The sequence below is a fragment of the Morchella sextelata genome (genome assembly GCF_020137385.1).
Source record: "Morchella sextelata strain SCLS chromosome Unknown scls_29, whole genome shotgun sequence".
Taxonomy (NCBI): Eukaryota; Fungi; Ascomycota; class Pezizomycetes; order Pezizales; family Morchellaceae; genus Morchella; species Morchella sextelata.
The window spans coordinates 48,346-73,220 of record NW_025408644.1 but is presented as its reverse complement, the minus strand read 5'-3'; positions in this window follow the sequence as shown (position 1 = coordinate 73,220).

Below are 24,875 nucleotides of genomic sequence, written 5' to 3'. Positions count from 1 at the left end.
ATCCGTACTACGATAGTAGTAGGATGGAGCTTTATTCTCCATTAGTTTAGTGACTCTCTTGAAATCTTCAAAATCTTTAACTTTAACACCTTGAAGAGGATATTTGTCGAAGAACGGAATTATCTTCTCAGTAATATCCTTAAATTTTGTTACTACAAAATAAACTGCCGACCTTCCTAAATTTAGTTCAATCCTTCCACATCCAAGGTTAGTTATTAAACTTCTCATAAGTTCACTATCCCGGCTGTGCTGAGCAATTTGAAATTTTAACATTACAGCTTCACCTGATTTACAAGCCTCCCCTCTCGTCTAACTACTACGCGTGTAGTAGTTAGGCGAGAGGGGAGGGGGGGGCCTGGAAGAATTATAGATAGAAACGAAGAAACACCCCTCACCACTGGTAAAACCTGCTATTCAATTACCTTTTCTTTTTTAATTTTAAAAAAAAAAAATCAAAAAAGCGGCCCATGGGGACCCCCCCCCCCCTGCATGCATGGGGGGGTCCCCAAGGGTAGTCCGAAAAGGGGGGGGCGGATCTTTAACTTCTGGATCTACAGATAAAGGTCTTGAAACTGGTATTACATCTGGAAAAGCGGAGGGCCGCGCTGCGGCCCTCTGCAGGGGCGCGCTCCCCCCTTAATTTTGAGCCAACGGGGTAGGTTTTCATTATATATATGTCTATATATAATGAAAACTATTTTTAATTCTTCAGATAAACCTAAATTCATAGAAGCGTCCCCTCTGCCGCCCCCGGCTCCCCCCTCCTACTACTCACGTAGTACGGATGGGGAGCCGGGGGGGGTAAAGAGGGAGAGGGGATGCAGCCCCCCCCTCTCTCGGAGAGAGAGGGGCCGCTCTGATACTAAGGATCTCTTTAAACCCATCAGCCGTTAAATGTTCTTTGTTTTTAAATAATTTTGCCACTTGTTTGAAAAGTTCATAGTCGGCCCGTTTCTGGGAAATCAAAGGATACTTATCAAAATGAGAATTAATTATACTTAAATCCTTGGAAGATTTGACACAATATTGCATAGTAGTATCACCATGCTTTGTGATATTTACTACGCCAAAGTAACTTTGAATTTGAGATAATAATTCAAAATCTTTATTATGTAAACTAATCTTGAAAATCAATTGAACTTGATAACCTCTTTTATATTTGTTACTTACGAAGAGTCCAACAATAAAACAACCCTCACCATCTATAAAAAAGGAGGCGCTCCCGTCACAAATCAAGGGTCTAACTTTTTCATTAACTGAAAAGGTTTTACTAGGGTAGTGAGTTTCTTTTCATGCTCATGTAAACTATGTGTAATTGTTGTTGAATGGAGGAATGCTCGCCCATACCGGTGATTATGGTGAAGGAAATTTTCTTTTCTCCCAAAAACCGGTTTCCCGGCGACTAGAGTACACCTTACAGCATCCTTACCTGATGCTGAAGAACCGTCTACTCGTTGCTCTTTTACAGCATATGCTGATTTAGATCCGCGATCACCCATTTTTCTTTCGTCTATCTCTAGTGATATTACCTTACCCTGGGTCATTAACCAGGCCGCCCACCTTGTTTCCTTGATGACTTTGGTTACTAGAGCTTTAGGGCTTCCCCGGAGTTTGGCTCTTTTACACTTAAATACCTCTCTCTTTGAAGAAGAGAGAGGGAGGGCCGGGGTAGCCTACACCCATTGATAATGTGTATAAAAATAAATATAAACTAGCTCTTACTTTATTATCAGATCCAAATAATCCTATTAATAAGAATAAAGGTGGTAATGTACTTTCAAAAAAAACATAGAATAAAAAGATATCTAATACTAAGAACACGGCTAACAGTAGTGTTTCTAATAATAATATTATTATTACATATGATTTTACATTTTCTCTTATTGAGCTTCAATTAGATAATAATGCTACAGGCATTATTATTGTAGTTAGTATTACGAAATATATAGATAAACCATCTACACCTAAATAAAAATCACAAAAACTTACTTGATGGTATTCTTGTACAAATTGAAATTGATTTTGACTAAAGTCAAATAGAATCCATATAACTAATGAGATTAATAAATTTATAATTGATGTAGTTAAACCAATGGTTTTAATTTCATTTGAACTAGAAGCTGAAAAATCTGAACGGCTAGATATAATAAATATACCTATTAAAGGTATCAATAACAATAGTAATAGTAACATTTTTTTTCTAAAATAAATATAAATTGCCATCTTAACCAGCTCAAAATGACTCAAGCTGGTTTTGTAACACCAATACTAACATATTGGTAAAATAAATAATATACTTACGCATATCTGAAAGGCACCTTGGTCGTAAAAGCACTACCCCCCCCCGCTTAAATTTGAGCCCGGTAAAAAAAAAAATCAAATTATTTTTTTTATTACCGGCCGGCCGGCTCCCCCCCTGCTTGCAGGCTGCATTCAGGGTCCGGGAGCGGCCGTACCCGGGATTAGATTTAATGGATTTTAAATCCATTAAAGCGTCCCCTCTCTCGAAGAGAGAGGGGATGCAGCCCCCCTCATGGGACCCCCCCCTGATTTTTGAGGGGGGGCGGCTCCCAAGACCTCTCTCAATAAAATTGAGAGAGGGTAATTCGGGGGGCCGCTAGAGGAAGGAGAAGAAAGATAGATATTGTTGAGATTGGTTGATTGCCGAGAAGAAAGAAGGGGCCCTATAAACCGTACTACCTAAAATTATAATTTTTATAAGGCTGCTACCTTATGAAAAAGATACCTTCCTTTGTAAGGTTTTTGAGATATTAAATATAGGGCTGCGCCCAGCCGAATATTTTTTTCAGCGTCCCCCCCTCTTATTTATTAGGAGCCGGGAGGGGGGGGGGGATGCATCGCGCGCGCTACGCGCGCGACGCTCCGCAGGCCTGTGAAACCGGCCGGCATATTTAACACTCTAGCTGCTTCACTTATTGAATGATAAATAGTTTTAATATTTAATTCTAAATCAGTAACTTCTATTTTTATACTATTAGATCTAGAAAGTGACATTGCAAGTTTAGTTGATACCGAGTGTGTTCTACCGAGCTTTGATGCACTCATCTTAGCGGCCCCGGTAGCTACGCAACCGGGGCTGCGTCTCGCGCGCTCCGCGCGCGGACGCTTTTGTATCACCCTGGCTGCGAAGCTAACAAGTTTACGACCTAACATCGGAGAAGTTGTATCCTTTGCTAGATTATATTCTGGTTCTAAAACTCCTCCTCTCTCTCATTTTTTTGAAAAAAAGGAAACTTATCTCAACGCGGGGCTGAAAGCCCCGCGTGGAGAAGGCTGTTCGAGAGAGAGGAGGAGCGGGCATCGATAAATTATTTTTCTATTTTAAGAGTTTCAGAAGCTTCACAATATTTAAGGATCTCCAATTTGGAATAGCCGTACTTTAAAATACCCCCCCCCTCTCTTAATATTTTTTTAATAATAAAATAAAAATAATAATTGCGGCGGAGCCGGCCGGCCGGTAAAAATATGAAGGGGCCGGCCGGCTCCGCCCACCCCTTGGAGTGCATGCAGGGGGGGGGTTGCTCCGCTAGCGTGGTTTATATAACCTTTTCATTTTTAATTTTTTTAGAAAAAAAATCAAAATGAAAAGGGCGGGGCCTCTTTCCATACATTAAATATTTTAATGAATAATAGTCATAAAATCTTTTTCTTAGGTTTATAGCTGACCCTATATACTTTTTGTTATTTATCGTAATATGGGGCGGAGCCCACACATATAAATTCCGGCTTTGCCTTTGTTATCGAGATAAATTTGTTGTTTCTCGCTATCGGCATTTCCATAATACTTTTCTGGATTATAATTATTTGTTGAATAATTCCTCCGTTGACTTAAGTTTAATTTGTTTTTCTGCGAAGCCATCTTTAAACCCAGTTTTTACGGAAAAAGCAGAACCAGAACCAGAAGGAGCAGGAGATAAGTAGATATTGTTTAAATTATGGGATTGTATTGAGTTTATCTTAAGGGCTCCCTTACCAATCTCAAAGACAAACCCAGCTGAAAGAAGTGCTAAAAATAAAAGGACAATAACTAAACCATAAATTGAATTATTGTAGGCGGAAAGCACATAAGGATATACAAGAATTATTTCGACCGGTCGATCGAATAGTAAAAAGAGAAGACCTAGAGGTTTAGGTTAAAATCACTACCCCGTAGGGGGGAGCCAAGGTGGGATATTAACTCGTTTCCTCGAATTTAAAGATTCCTTTATAGATTCTACCTTTTGTAATACCATCTGAGACCGTTCCAGCCGAACATTTAAAATCTGTATTTAATTCTTGTAAATATCTTGCTGTTTCACCTCTTGAGTCAAAAAGGAGAATTTCATTTGTTTTTATATTAATCAATTTAACTCGTTTGGATGCTTTTAATGTATTTGCTGCCCGACCCAAGGTAAGTTTTACTTAAATTTTCTCCAGCCTTGGTCGGGGGCTAATTTTAATCTTTGTTCTTTTGATATACTTTTAACGAATTATTGAAGTGTTTCTGTATCCAAGACATTTTCAGAGTATTCTTCACTGTTTAAAGGACTTCCTGAAAAGATAAATCGTCCTAAATATTTTATTTGGTTTTTTTATATTCAGAAAAATTACTGGGAGAAACCCCAATAATTTTGGCCATATCTTGTTGGCTAGCAGAAACATAAAGAAGTTCTTTGCTTAATTCGTCGTAAATATAAAAAGCGGCCCCTTATTTATTAGGGCCGGCTCCCTAATAAATCCTTTTCATCGGGGCGCCGCCCCTCATCTCCATCCGTACTACGATAGTAGTAGGATGGAGAGTGAGGGTTTTAAAACCTTTTCTTTTTTAATTTTTAAAAAAAAAAATCACAAAGAAAACCTCTCTCAATAAAGTTGAGAGAGGGTCGTTCGGGAGCGCCCTTTTCTTTTTTAATTAAAAAAAATCAAAAAAGCGGCCCATGGGGACCCCCCCCCCCCCCGGACTACCCCCTCTCATCTTCAATGAGAGGGGTGATTTTTGAGGGGGGGGGGGTCCCCAAGGGTAGTCCGAAAAGGGTGGGGCTTAGGGCTGCAAGGGGGGGGTGCGCTCTTTTTCTTTTTTTCTTCGAAAAAAACTTGGAGCCCCTCGCTTTTGAATTTCTAATTTATTATTTTCGATACTTTCATCTGAATGTTTATATCCAGCGTTAGAACCAGCTACTTTAACCACATTGTACTCAGGATTGAGTAACAATATCCACAATTGTTCCAAGCATAATGACAGATTTCGGATCTTAACTTTGTCGCAATTTTCAAGTAATTCTTTGGGTAAAATATAAAAATCAAGACAAAAAGAATCTAAGCCTGCTTCTGTAAGGGCTAAATCTATTTTTATTTTTCCCCGTTGTAGCCTGTTATTAATCTATTAGCTAAGATTCACAGAAGAACCTACTACCTTTTAGACCTGATCTTGAATAATATCTAGTTTGTTTTAGGTAACGAGAGGGGCAGAGGGTCGCGGGTTAGGTTTAACTGGTTAAATTCCACAGTATAAACCTGGGGCACATAACAAGGGCAACCGAAGAAATTAACCGACTTTTGTGAAACTATATATCCCTTTGACGGGTTTCACTTGATTGTTCCGAAAATAAATTCGGATTCTGGTACCATGAATATTTAAAGCGCCCCCCCCGGGGGGCCGGCCGGCTCCCTAATAATTCCTTTTCATCGGTGGGGCTCCGCCCAGCGCCCCGATGAAAAGGGGGGGCTGGGCGGAGCCCCACCGAAGAAAAGGGCGGGGCTTAGGGCTGCAAGGGGGGGGGCGCGCTGCGCGCCCCCCCCCCCCCTCGCTCTAGCTGCTGCACGGATAGAATCGTAAGAAGTAATAATATTTGTTTCACGATAAAAAACTTCTATTTTATGAGGAGGTTTTCAGCTCCTTCAGCTCTTGGCTTACCAAACATAGGATTATTTTTTTCCTGCCATTTCTCCTTTTTGAAACCAACCAGAATTTTCTAGTTCCTTATGGACAACTGACATGAGAGCACGAGTCTCTGGAGAATGTTTATGGCCTGCAGGATAACCAGCTACTTTTAACATATTGTACTCAGGATTCTCTAACCCCCCCCCCGGCTCCTCTCTTATATTTTTTTAATAATAAAATAAAAATAATAAAGAAAAAAAATACCAAAAATATAAATATTTTTGGGTAGGAACAAATCCGAGAGAGAGGGGGCCGGATTAAATACTGCTCAAGGGCTAGAGTTAAGAATTTTAATTTACCTGTCTTTGAATTCTCTAAATTTTCTGTTAACATAAAAGGCAGTATATAAAGATCTAATCAAAAGTTTTTATCCCAATTTCTTTGATAGCTAAATCAATTGTTCTGGAACCTAACTGGGGGAACAAAATAGCCAGTAGACAATCTATTAGCTAAGCTCACAGAAGAACCTACGTAACAAAATCCCTTTTTTTTATTAGAAAATATATAAACTCCGGGGGGGGTACCGTACTTACCATTACGTACATATTTTCCTACTGTGTCAATAAAAGCCCCGGCTCCTCTCTCTTATTTTTTTTTAATACTAAAATAAAGATAAAAAAGAAAAAAATAAGAGAGAGGAGCCGGGGCGGCGCCACCGACCAAGGACTCTGTAATAGGTAGCTCGAACCGCTTTGGCATAATATTTCGTAAAATTTCAAATTCTGATGCTGTTACATTAAAATTTTCAATATGCTTGCTAAGAATAGAATTAATAATTTCGAAATTTATGTTATCTTTGGCTGTTTTAAAATTAGCTGGGCAGAGCCCTTGTTTTTTAAGAAAACTATTTGCTATAGTAAAACCCCCCCTCTCTCTTAATATTTTTTTAATAATAAAATAAAAATAATAAAGAAAAAAAAAAATATGAGAGAGAGGGGGGGGGCCGGATTATTACTCTCAAGAGATCCCTTCTCTTAATGATCTAGCGATTTGTTTGAAGAATTCATCATGTTGAGATTTTTCACTTTTGGTTGAATAGAATCTTTTCTTAGCATTAGGGTTTAGGTTTAATTTTTTATTAAACCTTTTGGCACTAGAACTGGCAAAATGAGAAGGGGAAGCAACAGGAGTGATATAAATATTATGGAGATTGTTTGACTGGCGTGAGTTTATTTTCAGAGCTCCCTTTCCAATTTCAAATACAAAACCTGCTGTAAGAATTGATAAAAAAACCAACACAATTACGAGACCATAAATTGAATTATTATAGGCGCTAACCACATATGGGTATATAAGCACAATTTCTAAATCGAAAATTAAGAAGAGTAGCCCAAAAACGAAGAAGGAAATGCTAAATTCTTGACGGTTCTGACCCAAGAAAGAGAACCCCTCGCTTATGGAACTTTAGCCTAGGTTTCTCTTTGTATTCATTCCAGATTTAATATCTCTAATTTGCACTAACCCTTCTTCTGTTGTATGAGCCTTATCCTTCATTAATAATGCTACTTTACAAAAATCAGCGTAATCTAATGTTTTAACACCTTGAATAGAATATTTATCGAAAAACGGAAGAATTTTTAAATCAAGATCCGAGAATTTCTTAACTATAAATTCTACCAGATTTGACCTAATGGATAATCTTCCGGCACCTAAATAATTTTGAATTGTTTTAAACAGTAATGTATCACGAGAGTGTTGAGAAATAGAATAACATAAACAAACTTGTACACCAGATTTGTGAGATGAACATTTGCTAATATCAACCAAAAAGTTCCCTTCAGCACTAGTGAATCCAGCTAGCCAATATGGGTTGATACTTTCAGGCAATTTTACTATAGGTCTCTCTAAAGGAGTAAAATTAGGAAAAGAATTTATTAACTCTTCAGACAATCCATTATTCATCGATGCTCTAATACTTACAATTTGTTGTAAACCTTCCGGTGTTAAATGTTTTTTATCATTCATGAGATCTACAACCGATTTGAATAGTTCAAAGTCAGCACGTTTCTGTGTGATTAAGGGATACTTATCGAAATGGGGTATTATTACTTCTATTATATCTTTTAGAGATAAAACACGATACATTATACAATTTCTATTTTCACGTAATGTGATACTTCCAACGCCAAAAAAGGATTCTATTTGTTTTAATAACACAAGATCTTTTTCATGTAGTTCTATAGAATATGCTATTTGAATTCCCCACCCTAACTTGTTATTTCTTTTGTATATACTAACAGTAAATGTTGCCTCACCATCAGAGAATCCTGAAATTCAGTTAGGATCAAGATTTTTGTCTGATGGCCCGGCTCCGTAGAGAGTTGAATAAAATCTTCGTTGGTTTAGGTTTAATTTTTTATTAAACCCGTTTTGGATGGAAGTAGGAGAAGGGGAAGCAACAGGAGAGATATAAATATTATGGAGATTGTTTGACTGGCGTGAATTTATTTTCAATGCACCACGTCCTATTTCAAACACGAACCCCGCAGTAAGAATTGATAAAAAAACCAACACAATTACGAGACCATAGATTGAATTATTATAGGCAGAAACCACATAAGGATAAATTAAAATAATTTCTAAGTCGAATAATAAAAATAAGAGTCCAAACACGAAGAAGGAAACACTAAACTCAGATCTATTTTGGTTAAGGAAACTGCTAAACCCACACTCAAACACATTAACTTTTTCTGCATAAGGGTTATGTGGAGCTAGTAATAAGTTTAAAGCTAATAAAGCGAATGCTAAAAATAAGATGAAAATAAAGAATAAAATTATTGAACTCATTTAAGTATTAAATAAATTTAAGGCTAGTATACTAGCTGTACTTAATCATTCTGTTGGAGAAATAATAAATAATAAAATCACTAAAGTTAATACTGAAATTGTTATTGTTAAAGAAGAAGAAAAGTGTGTATTATGATACACTGGACCTATAGTATAATTACTTTTATTAAAGAATATTTCCTTGATAATGTTCAAGTAGTAGGCTGCGCTTACTACACTGGTTAAGATAGCTACTAATGCAAGGAAAACATAACCATTTTGTAAAGCTGCTGAAAGAACCATTTGTTTTCCGAAGAAACCTACAAGGGGCGGTATACCCACAAAAGAGAATATACAAACAGCTAAGCTTAAAGACAGCAATGGGTTTAGGTGAAAATAACCTTTCAGTTGACTAATATGCTGTAAAGGTGAATGATAGTAGTCTAACAATTTATGTTTATCACTATTATTTTCAACACAAGTTAAAGAATAACCTATGAGAATGATGATAAAGAAAACGTTAATATTTGTTAAAGAATATTGCATTAAATAAAATAAAAACCCCTGGATAGATTCTACACTATTTACAGCTAAAGCTAATAATAAGAAACCAACATGAGAAATTGTACTATAAGCTAACAACCTTTTTATTCTATATTGAACTAATCCTACGATAGACCCTACTATTAAGGATAATAATGAGCTAAGCAATAAAGCATTAATTCAACTGAACTCGGACATAGATAATCCCGCATAGTGAACTAATTCCAATAAGAATATGAATAAAGATATCTTTGGTATAGTAGCTACGAAAATCGTCACACTAGTAGCGAGTGAATCATAAACATCTGGGGATCAAAAATGGAAAGGTGCAGCAGATACTTTAAATAAATATCCTACTGACATAATTAGTAAAGCTAAATTCAAATATTTATTTGTTTCAACTATAGCTTCTTTGCCATTAACTTCAGATAAACTAGATAAAACATATATACCATCTAAATTAGTAATCCCAGAATTTAAATACAATAAACAAGAACCTAATAAATGAACTAGAGATGTATCCCTATTACCAGAATACACCCCCTTTCCCGAACCGTACGTGATAGTTTCCCATCATACGGCTCTCTAGTATTAATATTAAATTATTTACTGCGCAGGTTGCGTACTGCGTTTTTTTGGTTTGGACAGATAGATACAGATTAATCTTCCTTATTTGAGTGGTATTGCACCTTGGTCGGGCAACTTCTACATTCCCCCCCCGGCTCCAACCTACGCGAGTAGTAGGTTGGAAGGGGGTGAAATGGAAGTCGCGCTTTCGGATTTAAATCTTTCATCATTCTTACGTGATGCATTTAAACTCTATATGTTGATTTACATAACGTGCAAGATAGATTGTCGACCGGTTGAGAAGCCTTGGAGATTTTAGCATTTATCAGTAGTAATGGGTCATTAAGTGCTCATCCTGAAACCTGTGTTAATTCCTGAGGTTCTTTTGACGAACCCATGTTTATCCTTTCCTTTTAAGTCCTTACCTAGAGCCTTGTACACCTGTGCTTGTGTTCCCAGCGTAAATTTAGCCGCCAGGAGTTTGGCGCAGGAAGATTTAAGGATGAAATGGACTCTTGCTGATAGTTCGTTAATGTTGCTGGCGAAACAATAATATTCCATTATACCTCTGTATACGGCATTATATAATAAAATAATCTCGTCCTTAGTATTAGCTAATCAGTGCATTTTAGGATTGGATATATTACCTTTGATAAAGCTCGCCTTTTCTAGTTTCTTTAACACTCTTAGTATAGGAGCGGTTAATATTAATTCCTTGTTAATCCTTATCGCAAAGCGTCCCCCCTGAGAAGGGGGGATGCAGCCCTCTCTTCCCCCCCTCTCTCTCTTTGAGAGAGAGGGGGGGACTCCTTTGAGAGGGCCGCTCTGGGTTTTTTGAAAGGCTTGTACTTTTGATCTCCCAATCACTGTTCCTAGGAATGAGGCTGATTCTGACACGTTAGTGATCAAGGTATGGCTGAGAGTTATCTTCAATTCGGAGTCTAAGAAAGTTCTCACTTTCTCCAGTAGGTATCTACAATCCTCCCTTGAGCCTCTGACTCCTATGAGCCAGTCATCCGCATATCTTACGTATACGAGTTTACGGTAGTTAGGGTCAAAAGCAAGCGTCCCCCCCCGAAGGGGGGGGATGCAAAGGGGCGCGCTGTGCGCGCCCCTTCGCTTTGAGGGATTTTTAAGCATAAGTTTGTGTCATTTCAGTTTGTCCTCTAAAGTTTTCGCGACCAAGGCCAATTTTTTATTTTGACAGCTAACCCATTCTGGGTTTCTGCTGGCCTTCGTTCCAATGTTAAATTCCTTCTCCAACCCTTCGATGTATTTATCGAATTCATTCATATAAATATTACATAGGATTGGACTTATTATTGAACCTTGGAGAGTTCCAACCACCGAGTGAGTGTATTTTGTAAATTCCATGTACCCGGCTTTAAGGGTTTTTCTGATAAGTTCCATAAATCTTGGATCTTTAACACGCCCGCCTATTATTCCCACCAGTTTAAAGTGATCAATGGAATCGAAACATTTAGCTATGTCCCCTTCTATATATCATGTGGCTACTCCAAATTTTGTTTTCACGTCCTTTAGAGCCGAATGACAGCTTTTGCCAGGTCTAAAACCGTGACTGTAGTCAGAGAAGCTCGGTTCAAATATGGCTTCTAGAATCATACGCATAACTTCTTGAACGAGTTTGTCTCTGGGAGGGGCTATAGTTAACGGTCTCGTTCCCCCTGCGAAGCGGGGCTTGGGTATATTTATTCTGCCCGGGGAGAATTTGAATGTACCCACTCTCATTTGTTTAATGATGTCTTCAATCACTTCCTTAGACATTCCGTCAAGAGTTGTTGAATTAATCCCAACCCCTCCGGGGGGCCCCAGAGGGGGCAGAGTCATATTTCCACCGCAGGAAGGGGGTTTACCCCTTTTCAGCTTGTCATATGCTATTTCATATAAGGCTGGTTCGTAAAGTAATCTGTAAATTTTGTCCGTCACTATGAAGTTTGGGTTTTGCCTGCAGAGAACATGAATTTTTCGTAGTTTTGCAACACCGTCAGTTGAAACTGTACTGGAACCTCCAGCGCTGTTGTTAATACTACGAACATTAATACCTAAAACCCTTCCTGTATTAATAATCGGTGACAAGACACGGCTTCTTTTTCCGTTCTGTATGAGACTGGATGTGATTGTCGGTCTTCGATTATTTGAGTTCAGTACTACGGTTTTTCTGCTACCATAGCCCTTTGGCCCTTTAGGTAGTCCCTTAGTTCCTATTATCATTATTGAATTTTCCTTAGGTTGTCCACTCTTCACGTTATGAGTAAATATTTTACCCTGGTTGCGGATGGTCCATAACCAACTTCTTCATATCTTAACTTGGTTCATCGCATTCAGCCTGTCACGGATGAGCTGAAGCCCTCTTGGGGAGGCCCCTGGTGAATAGACTTCAAATAATACAATCTTAACCTTAGAAAAAACAGCTCGGCAGGCTATTCGACCTTTCCGGTTAGGTCTAATCCCACCTTTGGACCCCTTTGGTAGGGGACTCGACGAAAATGCTAGGTTCGATGTCCGGCTTTCCCCTCCACCTAATTTCGTTGCTGGGAATACTCTTGGACAGTATTCAGATCTTTCGGATCCGTAATGGTAACTGGCACAAAGGCGCACTATAAAACAAGAAGATAAACCTCCTAGTAAAAAATATGTAAGTCCTGCTGATGTTGCAAGTTCAGAATCTCTATATAATGTAGCAAAAATATATAAACCGTAACTTTGTAATTCTATTGCTAGAAACATTGAAACTAAATCACTACTAGACATTAAAAATGTTGCCCCTATTAGAACAAATAAAATAATTAAAGGATACTCTATTATTGTAAATTGTTCTCCCATCTTACTAATTATTTTATTTTTATATATTTCTAAATAGCTATATGTATATTTGGAGTATTCCGTAAATACAGAACTTATTTTCTGGCTTCCCCTTGCACCTGTGGAGGCAAGGGAAAGAGGGATTAGGAAAAATTGTTGACCCTCACCCGAAGGGTAAGGTTCTTTGAAACGTCTGGGGTAAAATGCAGTTAATAATAACACTATAGCTCCTAGAATACTTATAAACAGGTTAAAACTATGTGTTATGGATGTTGTATGGAATAAACCACCATATATACCTATTCCTGTGTCTAAAGTTTTAATATATAAACTATCATAACCTATAATACCAGAATATAGCAGTATAAGGATAGCTAGCCGGTTAAAGAATATTGATCTTTCTCGCCTCAAAGTGACCGCATTGACTAACAATAAAAGAGTGATACTGACAAAAAGCATTATCTTGCCTCTGGAATTGAACCAGAAGAAACTGCTTACTTTATACAGTCCTAATACCAAATTCGCAGATTTAACTTCAAACTAAAATGATTAACCTTCAATGCTATATAGAAGGTAATTTATTATAGAACATAGGCTGAGATTTCATCAAACCAAGCATGTGCGTACAGGTAAACAAACAAATGACAGGATTCCTATTCCGTTCCTAACACAAACATCAAAGTATCACAAACATCAAAGTATAAAAGAAAAATCAGAAACGTCAATCTTTCCCTTTTGGCTAACCCCCCCCCCCACACCAAAGCCCACCAGACGGAAGATAAGCATAACCTCGGTGTGGTGGTAAGATTACGCATTGCCCCCCCTTATACGATAACATCAGAAATAACATCATACAAACCCTCCTCTCCGTCCATTTTCGTACCCCCCCACACCACGTGTGTGTGGGGGGGGGAAAGCGAAAATGGGTGAGAGAGGAGGGGAGGGGCCATGAAGAAGAACACCGACCTGGTCGCGAATTATTTTCTCGCATAGGAAAATTAGGTTGAGCAAAATTTGTCTTTTCCATTAAAAAAGACTGCTCACCTATAAAAAAAAGGCATAATGGTCTACCGTTCCTCCTTTCCCTATATCCGTAGAATTTGGAGTGAGAGGCCTATTTTATATTCATTTCGTAAATGGTTAAGTAGGGGTACGACCAACCAACAAGCTATAAATTAAAAAAACCTGATTAACCATTTCACTAGATAAAATTAAAGTCCAAAATTCTTTTAAATTTTATTTAATCGTATCTACTTATAGAAATTATATATTATTTAATCAAATTATTCATATAGGGGCCTTTTCTTTTAATTTGTGGGTAGGGCTCCGCCCAGCTCCTTGGCGGCCCCCCCTTTGGTAGGGCGGAGCCCAGCGCCCCAGTAAAAAAAATCAAAAGAAAAGGGGGGGGGCGGCACGTCCTATTTACCCTCACGATCAAGTCTTTTCTTAGCACTTATGCTCATTTGAGCCTTTGTTTCCTCTGAAACAATACGATCTCTCATTTTCTCTAAACTTTCTGTTGTATATATAGCCAACCTTGGTCGAATTTCCAGCTGTAGGGTTAAGGTTATAATCAGGCTGAATTAGATTAATTCAAAACTGCTCACGAGAAATTAGGTTTTCAGAGTCTGTGTACTCTAATATAACTAATGAAAAATTAACCATACCATATTTAGAGAGCGCCCCCCCCCCTCGCTCTAACTATGTATAGATTAGGGCGAGCTAAAAATACCAAGATTGGAAATAGTCGCTTAATCTCACATACAAGGGGTCTCCGCTCCCCACATAAATCTTAAGGTTAACCCGGTTAACCCATGCGTATACTCCTACTAGTCCGTTATTGTCTTTACGAATTAAACTACGCTGATTTAGAGGCTCATTAGAGACTTTAACTGCGTGCTGAAATACGGACAACTTTTTAGAGTCTGAGCCTTCACCCTAAGAAACAAATGCCACTAGTAAAGAAACCAAAGAGTAGTCTGCGAAATATAAGTTAAGCGTGCTCAATAACTCTAGATTTAGGTTTAGTTGAGTTAAACCCAAAGAGAGGCGTCCCCTCTCTCGAAGAGAGAGGGGATGCCGCCCCCCATGGGACCCCCCCCCGGACTACCCCCTCTCATCTTCAATGAGAGGGGTGATTTTTGAGGGGGGGCGGCTCCCAAGACCTCTCTCAATAAAATTGAGAGAGGGTAATTCGAGGGGCCGGCTAGAGAACACCTAAAGCATGAACGTATAATAACAATGAAAGTGAGGTTGGGGCTTCGCCCACCCGGTGGTTCCGGGGGGAATAAGAATACTAAAACCCTCCTCCTCCACCTACTACTCACGTAGTACGGTGGAGAAGGAGGGGCGGGGCAGAAGCGGCCGTAAACCAATAACCAAAACCTAACCCAGAATAGAACTTATGAAATAAATTTAAGATCTTTTAATAACTATAATATATCTATTTCTATACGGTGTGTTTATACCTTTTTCGACCAATCCTGAGATTTTTCACGACGTACAATCGATTTTATATCTGAATTAATAGCTTTAGCAGCTTTACGTATAGACTCGTATGTTGTAGTTAAATTAGTTTCAAGATCTGTAATCTCTTCTTCAATACCAGGAACCGGTTGAATTAATCTAGCATTCCGCAGACCTCTAATTAAAGCGTCCCCCCCCCGGCTCCGTAGGAGGGGGGATGCAGCCCTCTTTTAAAAAAAGAGGGCCGCTTTATTCTCCTCAGAATGAGTTTTACCATAAAATGGGTTTTTATCTCCCATACGAGATTCACTCATAGCCTGTTTAACTTGTTCTGAATGTTCTCTACCTAGAGCTGCAGTACGCATTTTCTCCATGCTCTCTACTGTATGTTTATAACCTTTCGAATTACCTGCTGTCGGGTTAACATTATACTCAGGGTTAAGTAAATCAATTCACTTTTGTTCACAAGAAATAAGACTTTCCGGGTTTGCGTACTCTAAAATAACCAATGTGAAGTTATTCATTCCGTACTTGTTAAAAGCGTCCCCCCTTCGTAGAAGGGGGGATGCAGCCCTCTCTCTCTCTAGAAGAGAGAGAGAGAGGGCCGCTCTAACTATGTATAAATTAGAATGAGATAAAAGATACCAGTTTTGATAATAATCACTTATTCTTAAATATAAAGGATTTCCACTACCAATGTAGTAGTTACCGTTTTCCATATTTACCCATGCATATATACCTACTTTATCCATGTTGTCTTCACGAATTAAACTACGTTGATTTTTAGGATCATTATATATTTTAACAGCGTGCTGAAATACAGATAGAGGTAAATTTTTAGAATCTGAGCCTTCCTTAGAGTATAGTTTTATCGCAGGGAAAAAGTATAATAAGTAAATTCCATGATTAAAATCATTAAAACCGTGTAGGGAAGCGAAAAAAAAATTGAACGTATCCAATAAGTCTAGGTTTAGGTTTAATGACATTAAACCCAAAGAAAGGATAAAGAAAACTAAGCAACGTATAATAGTAAGAAAGCCATCATTAAAGCAAAAAGCGAATATACTTCTATCGCCTAATACAGCTAGATTAGAAAGTATTGGACTGATTCTTCGTAGAATAATTTCCACGCTTCACGTACAATCTCTGAGGATTCTATTTTTATTAGTTTCCTGCTGATTATCCATTGTATTATCTTTAAAATTTTTACCTCTGTAGGTATTTAAAGCATTAGGAGTTCCCAGCATATAGTGAAGTTTTACTACGGCCCATTGACCTGTAGCTTCTGCAAAGGCGAATCCAAGAATAGCGTATGAGAAGGTTTATTTTTATTATCAAACCTCAGAGTTGTATGCCAAATGTAAGCCAAGTGTAAGAAAAGAGAATGTAACAAGGAAGAAAACAACAATATTTCAATGTCAAAGCCAAATAGCACCTAATCTAAAATTTCAAACATGTATCTCCGTTTATATAGTTTTGATGTACCGGATTTATCCCTAATCCCTTTATGATCAATTCCAATTTCTGTCGCAACAGAACACATTGAATCATGAATTCTAACCTCACCTGTTATTATATCTGTAACACGTACTCTAACTCTCGTAGGATCCTTTTTCTTTATAGTAGCTAATTCTTTTACAATTTGTATAAACTCTAGTAGAGATAAGATATTTTTTTCTGCATTTTCTAACTCAACATCGGAAAAATAAAGTTTATCTTTATATCACCCATTGGTTCTTGATATTATATTGCAGAAAAATGACTTACCCTTTTCTATACTTAAACCAACGGCTCTAGTTGAAGGGAAGATTTGAATAAGAACCATTTTTCCATCTGCCTCTTTTCTATAGGCATAAATAGGACTAGCTACTTTTTCTAAGTGTTTCTTAGTTGTTTCAGGAGACCACATAACCCCTGGAGTAGCAATTAATTTCTTATTAATAGTAGGTCTAAGTTTTATTATTAAATACTGCTCTAGTAAAGAAATAAATTGTTTGTGTGATAAACCCTCTGGTATTATTAGATCCTTTTTTACAATAAATAATTCTACAGTTCCTTTCCCTTTAAGAGATTTTATAAACTCCTTAGTTGTAGAGTCATGCTTCTTGGCATGGTCTTTGACTCTATTACCCAAATGCTTGGCTTGACCTACGTACGATTCTATATTTTCTAGTCCTGTAGCGATAGAGCGGCCAGTATTAGGTCCCTTTATAAGGTAGCAACCAGGAACATTTTCTGTTGTAACCTCAGGTCCTACAAGGTTAGCGAAAGATAATACATGTTCTGTGTTTGGGACAGGCAAAGGCATAGAGACGCGTTTATTGTAAATATCTAAACAAAGTGCCATATGTTCCTCTGTGATTTGGGAATATTCATCAAAACACAATGCTTTTTCCAATATTTCAATATTAGCTTCTTTATTTGCTTGAATATGTTTTATGACTATGTGATGTCTCCTGTAGTGATCTCCCCGTTCCTCTTTTCAAGAAGCGAATGGCACAAGTAAAGAAACCAAAGAGTAGTCTGCGTTAGAAAAAAATGAAAGAAGCGTGCTCAATAACTCTAGATTTAGGTTTAATTGAGTTAAACCCAAATTTAAGCAAAAGAACACTAAGCAACGTACAAAAGTAAGAAAGCCATCATTAATGCGAATACGCATAGTTTAGAAAAGATTTAGGTTTAGGTTTAACGGAATTAAACCCGTTGGAGAGGCTAGAGAACACCTAAAGTATGAACGTATAACAACAATGAAAGTGAGGTTGGGGGTTCGCCCACCCGGTGGTTCCGGGGGAATAAGAATACTAAAACCCTCCTCCTCCACCTACTACTCACGTAGTACGGTGGAGAAGGAGGGGCGGGGCAGAAGCGGCCGTAAACCAATAACCAAAACCTAACCCAGAATAGAACTTATGAAATAAATTTAAGATCTTTTAATAACTATAATATATCTATCTCTATACGGTGTGTTTATACCTTTTTCTAGTTGAGATTTTTCACGACGTACAATCGATTTTATATCTGAATTAATAGCTTTAGCAGCTTTACGTATAGACTCGTATGTTGTAGTTAAATTAGTTTCAAGATCTGTAATCTCTACTTCAATACCAGGAACCGGTTGAATTAATCTAGCATTTCGCAGACTTCTAATTATAGCTTTATTCTCCTCAGTATGGGTTTTACCATAAAAAGAATTATTAATTCCTTTTCTTGATTCACGCATAGCCTGTTTAACTTGTTCTGAATGTTCTCTACCTAGAGCTGCAGTACGCATTTTCTCCATGCTCTCTACTGTATGTTTATAACCTTTCGAGTTACCTGCTGTGGGATTAAGATTGTACTCAGGCTTCAAAAAATCAATCCATTTCTGTTCACAAGAAATAAGATTTTCCGAATCTGTGTATTCTAATATAACTAATGAAAAATTAACCATTCCATACTTAGAGAAAGCTCTAACTATATATAGACTAGGGCGAGCTAAAAAATATCAAGATTGGAAGTAGTCGCTTAATCTCACATTCAAGGGGTCTCCGCTACCCACATAAATCTTATGGTTAACCCGGTTAACCCATGCGTATACTCCTACTAGTCCGTTATTGTCTTTACGAATTAAACTACGCTGATTTAGAGGCTCATTATAGACTTTAACTGCGTGCTGAAATACGGACAACTTTTTAGAGTCTGAGCCTTCACCTGAAGAAACAAATGCCACTAGTAAAGAAACCAAAGAGTAGTCTGCGAAATATAAATTAATAGGGCGGAGCCCAGTGCTCAATAACTCTAGGTTTAGGTTTAGGTTTAATTGAGTTAAACCCAAAGAAAGGATAAAGAAAACTAAGCAACGTATAATAATAAAAAGGCCCAAGCAAGGATCTTCTACCCTTCATCAAGATGAAGGGTACTAGGCGATCTTTTCCGTTTAATCCTTATCTCTAATATAACTATATCTATTATAAATGATATTATCTTTAATAAGGTCACCTATTTAAAAGCCTGTATAAAGAGGACTTTACTATAGGTCAGTATTTTCATACCGGGTTTAGACTATATCTTAAGCGTCGATTTATCGATGCCGATTCACATTTAGTCGTTGAACTGCACACCCCTTTATGAGTTTGATTCCTCATATATTATATGGTGCTTGGCTGCGGATCATCCATTTTCGTTACCTCTATACTAAGTGATTTTACCATACCGTGAGTCATTACCTACGCCACCTATTCTATTGCTAGTTAGGTTTGGTTACTTAGTCTTTAGGACCTTCCCGCAATTTGAGAATCTTGCTTGTCTTACTATTAAGTTGCTAAATCGTAGCATAGACAAAACTAGCCTTGGGTTCACCAAGACTATGACCTATAGGGCTCCTAAAACTCCTTTGATCATTAATGCGAATAAACCTGTTGCTTCTGCAAATGCGAATCCAAGAATAGCATAACTGAAAAGTTGGCCACGAAGGCTTGGGTTTCTAGCAACACCTAAGATTAATGCACCGAATACTACACCAATTCCAACTCCCGCTCCGATAAGACCTGTTGTGGCAAGCCCTGTTCCTATAATTTTTGATGCTTGGATCATATATATATATTTTTTTTTATTGAAGAAATTCCTTCTTAATCTGAATACACCTGATTATTGTTAACATTATTTAAATTACAGAATCTCCTTAGTACTAACCAACCTGGGTCGAGAGCCGAAGCTCTCGACCAAGGGCACTTAAATTTTTCTTTGGTTTTTGCAGAAAATAGATCGGTCTGCTTGACTACAAGAAAAACCCCCTGCATGCAGACCAAGGCTTGCAAAAAGAAAGTCTGCATGCTGACTACGCAGTTAGATTTGTCTTTAAATAGGTCCCTTATAGAAAAGATAATAGAGTTAGTTAAGCTTTATAACGACCAGCGGATTTAATGTAAGGGTAGATGAAGTTGGTCCTTTCCTTGCTCGTGACCTACCACTCTCTCCCGGTCTACCCTCTCTCAAAAAATTGAGAGAGGTAAAAAAGAAAAAAGAAGATGGGGCCGGCCCCGCCCACCCCCACCCCCCCTTGGCAGTCGAGGGCTCCTTCATGCAAGACCAATACTGGTCTTGCATGAAGGCTAGGCTAGGTTGCATTAGCTAATTAAAATACGGATAAATAGAGAGATAAAAGGTCGCTCGCAATTACGAGCCCTCCTGATCGAAGATTTGGCTTCACCTGACTTAGTGGGGGTAACCCCCCCCCCAAGAACCCTCCCCCTTAACCTTGGGAGGGTAAGACCGCGGGATGCTCCCCTGCATGAATCCAAAAGACCTTTTTTTGTTAACCCTCGGTCGTTTCACCTTGATTTTACTCGGTTGGCGATCTGACATGCTGCGTCCATCCTTTCGAATGTCGGTAGTTTTTAACAACTCGAGGAAATGATCCCTGTTGTATCTGTCTGAGAATACTTATAGACCTTGGCCCCTTTTGGTTGAATTGCCAGCTTTTCTTTTCAGATGGCCGAGCAACCCCGCCTACTTGAGGTCCTTTCCTAAATTTGTGGCCATACTTTGAGACCTACTACTTAGCGCCTATTTGGGTCACAGTTTAGTTTCTTTGGCTTAATCCACTAGACTTCCTTTTCAATCTAACTTCCACGGCTCGCTATTTAATTTCAGTTCATCTTTAGGCCCTCGTGTTACCCACGTTTTATCTGCCCTTATTTAGAGGCACGACCTACATCCAGGGTTTGCAGCAGGCTAGTCGCGCCCTCAGGACCCCCCCCACACCCTGAACGCGCACTTGTGCGTGTCGGGGCTGATCTCTGCTATACTACTTTAGTTTGCTTTTCATGTTCCTGAGTTCTCCCGAGGCTTGTGGTTCCATTTTAACTTTCCATTGCGTCTTTGAGATCCCCCCTTCCTAACTCAAGGAATAGAGAATGAGAAGAGAAGAAGAGTATGGGGGGGAGAAAAGGGGGGGGCAGGAGGCAAATCTCTCCAGTACCTTCTTCTTTTTACAACCCTCCCCACCGTTTATTTCCGACCCTCAACCCCCCCCCCTTAAAAGCCCCGGCTCCCCTCTCTTCATTTTTTTTACCCTCTCGGGCTAGCGCCCCCGTTAGGGGGGGGCTTTACCAAAAAGGAAACTTATCTCAACGCGGGGCTGAAAGCCCCGCGTGGAGAGAAGGCTGTTCGAGAGGGGAGCCGGGGGGCTGGGGGGGGGTGGAAATAAATGAGACTTTGGATTTGGAGGATGACTTGCGGTCCCATCTCTTGCTTTGAGTAGCCTCTTGACTTGATATTCTAAATATTTATTCATTGCACGGTTTCCTGCGGGTTCTATTTTTAATTCTCCCACTAATTTCTTCTTCAAACCATACCTTCCGGCATGTGGGTCCAATTCGCCCACTCTTAGCTTAAAGTCCCCCCCCTCTCTCTTAATATTTTTTTATAATAAAATAATAATATAAATGTAAAAAAAAAATATGAGAGAGAGGGGGGGGGGGGGGCGGACCATTGAGCCCTTCTTATTGGTGCGCAAGCGACCCAAAAATATTACAATATTTTTGGTACAATTTGGAAGTCTCTTAATTGGCGTACTGAATATATTTCTCTTTCTGTCCTTTTGTTGTGGGCCTCCATGTCCTCTACCCAGAGGTCTTGCTCCCAACGGTACGGCGCCGGGATTACCCTACATGAATATCCTTGACAACTCGTCTGAACGAATGGGTATCTTTTGAGTTATTATTTCATTCATTGACTTACTTGAGATATATCTTTTCCTGCTTCGATCAGAGAGCCCCAACTTGTTTTTATGGCAATTATTTCAATCTGAGCCGTTAGCGCTAAAGTGCCGTGCACCTGTATTTGGTGCCCCTCAGTTGGTCACAGGTATGTTCCTGCTCGGAGAATGGAGCTTTACCAGACGTTTTACGTGGTCCCTTCTCCTTGCCCTCACGAGTTTAGGAGGTGAAAGCTCGTTACTTGGTCATAGGGTTTTTTGGTAACCCCCCCTTATTTATTAGGCCGGCCGGCCGGCCGGCCGGCTCCGTTTAATTATTTGTTTATGAATAAACCTAATTAAAGATATATGGATTACTATCTCTGAGTAGATAGGGCTATAATCTTTATTGGGTTGGAGTTATGGAAAAGAGGTAGAGTATAAACTTTGAAATATTAAACTATCCATAGATTCTTTAAATATATAAATTCTGGGCCTTTTTTACCGGCCGGCCGGCCGGCCGGCCGGCTCCTGTTATAATGTATTGAGCATCTAAAGCCTTTTCTTTTTTAATTTTTTAAAAAAAAAATCAAAAAAGCGGCCCATGGGGACCCCCCCCCCGAACTACCCCCTCTCATCTTCAATGAGAGGGGTGATTTTTGAGGGGGGGGGGGGGGGGGGGTCCCCAAGGGTAGTCCGAAAAGGGGGGGCCCAAATTTATCCTGTAATGTAAACATTAATTTGTCAACATCAGCGGCCTTGGTCGATACAGACAAATCTTTTTCAAAACTTTGATTAATAAAACTTTGGTATAACGACCGCTCGGAATTTTTTTTTTACAGCAAGCAGGTCCTCGTCCTCATCCTCGTCCTCCTCCTCTGTAAATTCTAAATTTGTTTTTAAATCATCTCTAGCGCTACGTATTCCATCGATTTCTTCCAAGATTTCCCCTTCGAAGTGAGAAACCTCAGCTTCCAAGTTTTCCGAGCCTTTCTCCGGGTTTCTATCTTCAAAATCTTTATCTATCAACTCCTCGATTATTTTAATGTGTCCAGCAATTCTATCCTTATATTCTTCAAGGATATCATTATAATCTTCCTTAGCGGCCCCCTCAAAACCCCTCTTCCTCTCTTAATATTTTTTTCATAATAAAATAAAAATAATAGATAAAAAAAAATATGAGAGAGGGGGAGGGGGGGACCAAAGAGGGGGGGGACGCTTTAATACGTGAGGGACTATCATCTGCCTCAATTATAGCTGTGTTGAAGAGATTTGCATCTTTTAAATCAGGTAAATCACCTGGATAATTCATATGCGGATTTGGTTCTTGTGCATATTTAACTACACTATTAACAGCCGTCGTCACCGCCACCTCCCGGCTCCTCACTGCTGCTATCCTCAAAACCGCTATCACTTCGGTCGTTATCCGCATTGGAGAAAAGCATATTAGACGTTTTTCTACCATCTAGAGTCTTAGTTGATTTACAATATGTTGAATTGTCACCCTCTAATGTCATAGTATTAGGTAGGAAAATCTCACCAAATATCATTGCTATAAAATCCACAGCGTCCCCCTGCGGAGCAGGGGAGACGCATCCTAGCGCGCGCTCCGCGCGCGCGGATGCTAGAAAAAATATAAAAGGAAGAAGGTAAAAATAATGATCTAACCATTCCCATTCTAGATACCCCCCTCTCCTTATCTTTTTTTGCCCTCTCGGGCTAGCGCCCCCGTTAGGGGGGGCTTTACCAGAAAAAAAGACCTCTCTCAATAAAATTGAGAGAGGGTAGTTCGAGGAGAGGGGGGCCAGGAAAGGCTTAGCATATTCATATAAAAATAAAAGTAAAAATAATCTTACAACTATTTTTTTTAAAGTAAATCTTCGCTTAAGATTTTTAATTAGGCCAGAAAATCCTAAAAAAGACCTCTCTCAATAAAATTGAGAGAGGGTAGTCCGGAATGGACACCTTGTAATTTTTGTGTGGCACCGGCCGGCTCCAAAGTATTGTTGTGTCCAAATTTAGGTTTATTTTTAATTCCTTGTCACATAAGTGAATTTTCAACTAAACTAATTATAGGTACAACCAAAACAAATCATAAAAAATAAAGGAAAGTACTAATTTGACCCATTGTGATAAAAGGTTCTTCAACGTGTAAACCACCTAATTTCATTAAGACTAAGAAATTGGCTACAAATGCTCAGAAACTTATTTTCATTAAAGGTTTAAACTGTATTCCCCGTACTCTAGATAAGTCTAGATAAGGTAAAGCTAATAAGATAAGTATTGCAGAAAACATAGCTAGAACACCCAAAGCTTTGTTAGGTATTGAACGTAATATAGCATAGAAAGGTAAAAGATCAAAGACATTAAATGACCTAGCCAAAATTTTGAGATTTGGCTGTATTTAAAAGGGGAAAGGCTTATTTAGACCAGCCCTAATTTATATAACCTTTAACAAAATTTGGCTGTATTTAAAAGGGGAAAGGCACATAGCCCTAATTTATATATTTCTTTAACAAAAAAAAGGTTAAACTCCAGCCAAAATCTTTGTGAAAATAAACCGGCCTTTGTAAGGTGTTTGTTGTTTTCTACTAATATATTGAGAAATTATTTTATGATTATTAATATTTAAAGCTCTAGCTGCAACTTTAAGGGAAGCATAATTAGTGCTAATATTAGTTTCTAAATCCAATACTTCTATTGAAGCACCGTGAGCTGCACTAATTTTGGCTTTCGTTTCTTCTGAACGGGTTTTTCCAAAAAACGGATGATTTTGACCTTTTTTGGCTTCACTCATTTTGGCTTTGGTCTCTTCTGAAAGGGGTTTTCCTTTACCAAACTTTGGATGATTTTTTCCAGTTTTACCGAATAACGGATTATTTTTACCTTTTTTGGCTTCACTCATTTGAATTTTAGTTTCTTCTGAATGAGTTTTTCCCCCCCGCAGGACGATATTTTCCCATACGGGCTTCACTCATTTTGGTCTTCACTTCTTCAGAATGTTTGAAGCCCAAAGATGATCCTGCTATTGGTAAAATATTGTATTTGGGCGACTCTGCGAAAAGATCAAGATAATATTGTTCTCTCGATATT